Source organism: Miscanthus floridulus, chromosome 1, assembly GCF_019320115.1.
Source record: "Miscanthus floridulus cultivar M001 chromosome 1, ASM1932011v1, whole genome shotgun sequence".
Taxonomy (NCBI): Eukaryota; Viridiplantae; Streptophyta; class Magnoliopsida; order Poales; family Poaceae; genus Miscanthus; species Miscanthus floridulus.
Window position 1 is genome coordinate 88,768,335 of NC_089580.1, and position 6,976 is coordinate 88,775,310.

The 6,976-nt window shown below is 53.5% G+C and overlaps 1 pseudogene; it reads right to left on the reverse strand.

The window, feature by feature from the left end:
• Positions 1 to 2,587: 2,587 nt before the first annotated feature.
• LOC136460085 (uncharacterized) lies at positions 2,588 to 5,562 on the reverse strand (annotated as a pseudogene).
• Positions 5,563 to 6,976: the final 1,414 nt, after the last annotated feature.

Below are 6,976 nucleotides of genomic sequence, written 5' to 3' on the forward strand. Positions count from 1 at the left end.
AGAGCCAGCAAGGATTTCATTTAGATTTAACCCTTCACACCGTATAGGGATGATTGTGGATTTATGAAAGTTGGTTTTCAGTCCTGAAGCCTCGCCAAACAAGGTTAGGAGCTCGGCCATGGCTAAGATGTCTTCCCTTGTTGGCTTGACAAAAATGGCCGTGTCGTCAGCATACATTGAAGCTCTAATTTGAGTTGTTCTTCCCCTCAGCCTGGACAAATGTCCTTTTTCGGTTGCTAGATCAAGCAATTTTTGCAGTGGATCCATTGCTATGACAAACAATAGAGGTGACAACGGATCGCCTTGACAAAGCCCTCTGCCATGTTTGATAGGCGCATTTGGGATGCCATTCAATAGAAACCTCGTCGAAGAGGTGAAGAGAAGTGCAGCGATCTAGTCTTGCCATCGACTAGGAAATCCAAGCTTATTCAACAGAGTGTGGAGATATTCCCATCTGACTGAATCAAATGCTTTGGCGATGTCGAGCTTGAGGAATATTGTTGGCAGCTTAGAATTGTGGTAGCATCTTATTGCATTGCGGACGGCCATGTAGTTGTCATGGATGCTTCGTCTTTTGATGAAAGCACTTTGCGTTGGGGAGACAATGGAACTCATATGGGGCGCTAGCCGTAATGCAAGTACCTTGGCGATTATTTTGGCAAAGGAATGAATCAGGCTGATAGGTCGGAAGTCTGTAATAGCTTCAGCACCATCCTTTTTGGGAATCAAAACCACGTTGGCTGAGTTGAGGAGTGCAAGACTGTTTGTCCGTAGTGAATGGAAGGCATTCGCCGCATTGACAATATCAACCTTGGCGATGTCCCAGCATGATCTGAAGAAGGCGCCAGTGTATCCATCTGGCCCTGGTGCTTTGTCAAACGGCATTTGGTGGATAGCATGTTTTATCTCCTCTTCAGTAAATGTTGCGTCCAGTCCACTAAGATCATGGGATGGCAGGTTCAGCTCATCCCAGTTGATGTCGTGCTGCCGTGCTGGAGGGTGTCCCATGAATTTTGAGAAATGGTCCTGTATTACAGAAGCTTTGTCATCATGGTTTATTGCCCAGCCATGGCCGTGTCACAATCTTTGGATGTGGTTTTTCCTTCTCCTCGCATTTACTTTACGGTGAAAATATTTTGTGTTAGCATCGCCCAGCTTGATGGATGACAGTCTCGATGCTTGTTTACATCTAGCTCTTTTGATCACTGCTAGCCCCAAAATTCTTTTCTTGAGCTTAGCCCGTAGAAGCAGCTCAGCAGCCGTGAGACTTCTATTTTCTTGGGCGATATCGAGCCTTAGGATGATCTCTTGCGCCATGAAGAAAAGTTTTTTGGCGTCATAATTGATTTCCTTGCTCCATGCTTTCAGTTTTTGCGAAGTAGAATGCAGTTTGTGGCACAGGACATGAAACGGCTCATGGTGGTCCGTTGGAGTATCCCATGCAGTCCTGACTACATCTTTGAATCCTGGGAGTTTGACCTAATAATTTTCAAACTTGAACGAACTTGGCCTTCTAGGTCCCGATTGGTTGGATAGCAGCAGAGGGCAATGGTCGGAGAGTGATGTTGACAACGCATTCAGGATGTGGTTGCTGAAGGTAGCGTCCCATTCTGCGTTACAGAAAAAGTGGTCGAGTCTTGACATTGTGGGTCGTTGCCTCTCATTGCTCCAAGTGAATTTCCTATTCTGAAGGCTAATTTCAGACAGATCACACTCATCTAGCGCCTCACGGAAGTGGCGCATTAGGCGTGGGCTTAGGTTCCTGTTGTTTTTGTCTGCAGCTCTATAGATGAGGTTGAAATCGCCCGTGATGAGCCACCGCATGCTTGGCGCTGGCTTTAGCGCTTTTAATTCATCAAGAAAGCGTAGCTTGTCTGCACTACGACGCGATGGTCCGTACACCACTGTAAGCAGGAAGCTGGCATCCGAGTTTTTTAGCTGAACGTTCGCCGAGACGTGGAATTCTCCGATGGTGATGTCAGTGCAGCTTACACGACATTCGTTCCATAGTATGATGATGCCCCCACGGGTTTGAGAAGGCCCTGATGCCAGCTTGTAAGCAAACTGACTCAGGCGATGGCCACCAAGGTACGAAGCATCATATTGATAGATTTGGGATAGCTTGGTTTCTTGTAGGCATGCAATGTTGCATGACGTCACTGCTATTAATTGGTGGACGGTGTCTCTTCGAGCTTGCTGATTTAGGCCTCGAACATTCCAAGACAAGAGATCAATGCTGTGTGCACTCATGGAGGGGTGGTGAACTCCTCAAATTGCTGCATGATTGCAGCCTGCAGGAACATTCGTAGGATTGGAGAAAGATCGCTGAAGACTGATCTACATCTCCAGGCATTCAGGAGCAATAAAACAACTCTAGAAGCATCACCCGTGGTTGAGAAGCAAAGTTGAAGCATACTAAAAATAGTCTTTGGCGTACACAAATCATGGTGGCCCGACAAGTCTGCAATCAGACCTACAGCCTGAACGACGACGGTGGAATGTGCGAAGTACTGGTACAAATTCTGATACAATGTAGCTTGATACATATTAAGCGTTAGGACGCAAGTTGTGCAGTCTGCAATGACCGTCAGGCTGCTGCAGTCAGGATGGCTGCGTCACGGAGTTCTTTGACTCCCTCGCCCACCATGTGAAGCAGCGCATCATCAACTTCATTTGGCTCTTCGGTGCCTAGGTTGAACATCTCCGTCAGCGCGGCAATGATGTCCGTCGGCAGCGGGCCATTGAACATGGCGATGTAGTCATGCAAAGCGGTTTCCACAGGTTCAAGATCATCATGCAGGAGACCAAGTTTTCGGCAAAGGTTTCTCTGAGCACGCTGCATCTGGGACATGGGGCGAGCATTGGCCAGGCGAGCACTTCACCGTACCGCAGACATGTCGAAGGCACGCCGGTGTCTGCGGCGCCTAGCCCCGCCAGAGGCCGGTGTTGGCATAGCAGCAGCTGTGTGCTGTGGTTGTTGGAGCAGTGGCGCCATCGGCTTGCTGAAGAGTGTCGCGACACCATCGTCACCCTGAATTGTGGGGCTCTCCACTACAGCGAGCTCGATGCGGGCCAATGCTTTCTCGACCGCAGCAATGGAGTTGTCTTCCACTGCTGCATTCGGTGGGAGCGTGTTGAGGATGCGGTCGAAGATGTCACGCACTGGGACCGTGGCGTGAAGAGCTCGGCCTGTCGGAGCTAGCTGGGGGGGCCGCTTGGACCTGGCTTCATTCCCTGCCTCCTGTAGGTCCAGCATATCAGCTTCTGGGGGGCCTTGAAGCAGCCCAAGCCCCTCAGCTAGCGCCGAAGCTTTGTCGATGTAGTCTTGCATGAGAGACTTCAGCAAGGAGGCCATCTCTCCGGTGTGCTGGACGCCCGCCCGGTCCACAATGCGCTGCATAGCACCTTGGAGGGCCATGGCGTGGGCTTTGAAGAGGCGCTGCAGCTCAGCCTCTTCAGTCACCTGCAAGACACTTACTTGAGGAAGCTGAGCCGGCAGCAGGAACTCAGTTGGTTGCACCACAGCATGCTCGAGGGCGTCGGGAGCCCTTTGTCGACCTTCATGCCTGCTGCCCTGTGCCCAAAGGCGATGTGGAGGGGAGCGGTCGCGTTCACGGTAGCCACCAGCACCGCTGTGAACAGCCCGGCCATACCTGCCAGGGTCATCTCGGCCACCCCGGCCATAAGTGTCGTAGTCGTCGTCGTTGTCGTGGCGCTTGCCACGGCCCTTGTAGAAGTCGGGGTGGTCGTTGTTGTAGCGCCCCTTTGTCCCCTTAGAGGACCTGCTATCAGGCCGCCTGGTGCGCGGCTCCTCCTTGTCGGTGCGCCTAGGTGGTGGTGGGTGGTGCGGGAACTCCTCAAAAGCACGAGCAGGAACCTGCGCTCTGTCAACAACACCCAGGTGCCATTTAGGGAGACGTCTTTTACCTGGGGAGATGTTGCCTTTGTTGTCGATGGTGGAGGCGGTGTAGTCATGGATTTCTTCCAGGTGGATGATGACAGCATGCCTGGTGCCTTGTTGCCAGTGCTCCGGCGGCGTCTCAGTCATTAGGATTGACTGAGGCTTGGCATCTTTGGCGCGGTTGGTGAAGGTGAGCCAAATTTTCTTGGGGATTAGGCTCGGGTTCGCTGTCCAGGCCCAGAGATCAATGGTTTTTGTCTCAGCTAGGTGGAGCAGGTCGGTGTCGATGGACTCCCGTGCACAGCGTCTCCCAATGATGCGCTCAACGATGCCATCATCCCAGGCATGTCTGGGCACACCATCGAGGCAGAGCTTGACACGGAAGAGGAGTGACACACCTAAGCAGTTGGCGAGGCTGCGCCACTTGACAAAGTGAATGTCGATGCCATGGCGCTTGGCGAAGGCCTGCTGCAGGGCCCTGCTACAATGATGACGATGGTGGAACTTGATGAGGAACGCCTGAGGGTAATGCCTGGTGACGACCACCTTGCCTTGCCGGAGGCGGAACTCGTCACGGATGGCCGCCTCCACCTCCCTGGGACCGGTGTTGGGTGGCCCGGACATGGCCCAGGAGACAGCAACAGTTTCCTCCCACTCTCGCCGGCTTGCCTCAGTGGCAAATGAGGTTGGGATGAGGCATTCGTCCTCATCAGGCCTCGTCTCTGGGTCTCCGAGCCTCGCCATAGCAGCTTGTCCCACGCGCAGCGACGGTGGCGGCGGGGGGAGGTCCTCCTTGCAGGCGCGCCGCGCAGCTATGCTCGAGCGTTGGGTGCCAAATCGCCTGCAATCACTCTCTCGATGGCCAAGCCCAAGACAGCGGAAGCAGCGGATGGGGTCTCGGCAGGATGCGGCACAGTGGTCAGAGGAGAGGCACTTGAAACACTTTCCTTCGGTTTTGAGGCGAAAAGCGCGGAGCGCAGGCGATGTAATTGCAGCCTCAGCGCGCAGCTGGCCACGAAGAGGACGCGATGCACGATTTGACGGCCTGTGGCGTTGCAGGGCTTCAGTAGTTGACCCTTGTTGCAGCTTGCGCCACCGGTGCTTCACCCTGGCCTCGAACCACTCTGCTTCAGCCGAATTGAAGGCGCGCGTTGTAGGGGAAGTAGGCTGCCGGTGCAGCGCCGCGCGGCGAGGTGACGGGTCGTCATGGTGGCCTCGGGGGGCGCCGTCCGTGCGGAGCCGACGAGACGGCTCGTCAGCGAAGCCACGCCCGTAGTAAGTGCATCCCCTCGGCGTAGTAATGGCGGACTGGAGGGTGCGAGCCGTTGGTTGACGGGGTAGGTGCGCCTTCATAACTGTAGACTTGTGCCGCTTGACGATGTCCGTGTAGGAGGGCTGCAGGATGCCAGAATCCGGCGTGGCTGGATCAGCAGGTCGTCATCCAACGCCGGCCGGCGTGTGTGGATCGGTGGCGGCGGCGGTGGGGTCTCAACTGGAGGTGCGCTTCGATCTCGCGAAGCGGGGCTGCTCTCAGATTCGTCGCTGTACAGAGGCACGCCGGAGCTGTTGGGGGTGACCGGGATGGGGTGGATCTGCGGGATGGGCTCGCCGCGGCGGAGGATCTGGGGCGGCATCGGGGCGGCGGGGGCGGGTTCCGCCATCGCCAGCAGGGGCGCTCTCTCACCTCGCCTTTGCCTTTTTGGGCCCGTTAGCGATTACCACATGCACTTACAGAGCCTAGCCTTACATGAGCCTGCTCAATAGAGGCAATGGCTGACTGGCTTCAGTAATAGCCGATGTGATCTGCCTGTCGACATAGTCCATTGGGATTGCAGATAATTGGGTCATCCAAGCACCAAGGCCTCGTTTAGATTGTAAATTTTTGCAATCTGAATACTGTAGCACATTTCGTTTGTATTTGACAAATTTTGTCTGATCATGGACTAACTAGGTTCAAAAGATTCGTCTCATGATTTACAACTAAACTGTGCAATTAGTTATTTTTTTTACCTATATTTAATGCTCCATGCATGCGTCCAAAAATTAATGTGATGGAGAGAGAGTGAAAAAACTTGGAATTTGGAGGTGATCTAAACAAGGCCCAAATATCTCAAAAGAAATTGGGGTGTTGTCAGTTGACGTCCTGGAAGAACTTTGCAGGTTCTAATTGGACAGTCATCCGCATTGTGAAAGAAGGCAGCGCAATAGGTGTAGATTCTCTGAACTTTCTCATAATGAATGAAAACTATGATTGGGACCTTGTATCAGAGATGGGAACAAACAGTTTATCCTTAGCTGGTTTGGTGATGTTAATCTTGGCTCTATTGGCTGGGTGCTGGGGGAACAGATGCTGAACGTCACCACCCATACCCAGGCACCCGAGAGAAGGGTGCGTAGTGCCATGCTGAAGACTTTGTAGAGGATGTCCCTGGCGCGAAGCCACATCTCCGGATATGTAGAGTCTGCCCTCTCCAACGACGCTGAGGAGAGCCGGATCTGCTCCAGGCGTGCGTGGCACCGTCGTCAGAGATTGCCGAAGAGTTTCTCCTGGGAATTTTTTTTTATTTTTAACAAAATTTTAAACTATTTTTAAAACTGACACTATTTTTTTCTTCAAAACTAACACTTTTGGACGCGTCAAATGACATGGCACGGCCACACCACTCTATCGCGTCATGTATGGCGGCGCGGCCAGACTGTCACCGTGGCAGCGACCAATGATGTGGCCCAACTCTGCCGCGCCACAGATCACGGCGCGGCGGGCCTGCCGCGCCACAGATCATGGCGTGGCAGGCCCGCGACGCGGCTTTCTCTCTCCATTCCTTTCTTTTCCTTTCACACTCCTGCCACCGCCAGACGCCTGTGCCCTTCGCCCGCGCCCGCCGCCGGCAGCCGCTGGTCGCACCCTCCCTTGCTGGCCCCCTCTCTACCTTCTCGAAAGCTCCTCCTCGGCCTTGTCAAGGTAATGAAGCTCCTCCTCGGCCTTGTCAAGGTAATGAAGCTCCTCCTCGGCTTCAACGGTGGATCGAAGGATTTGAATGAGTAGTTAGGGTATGGAGGAAAATATGAGTTCGT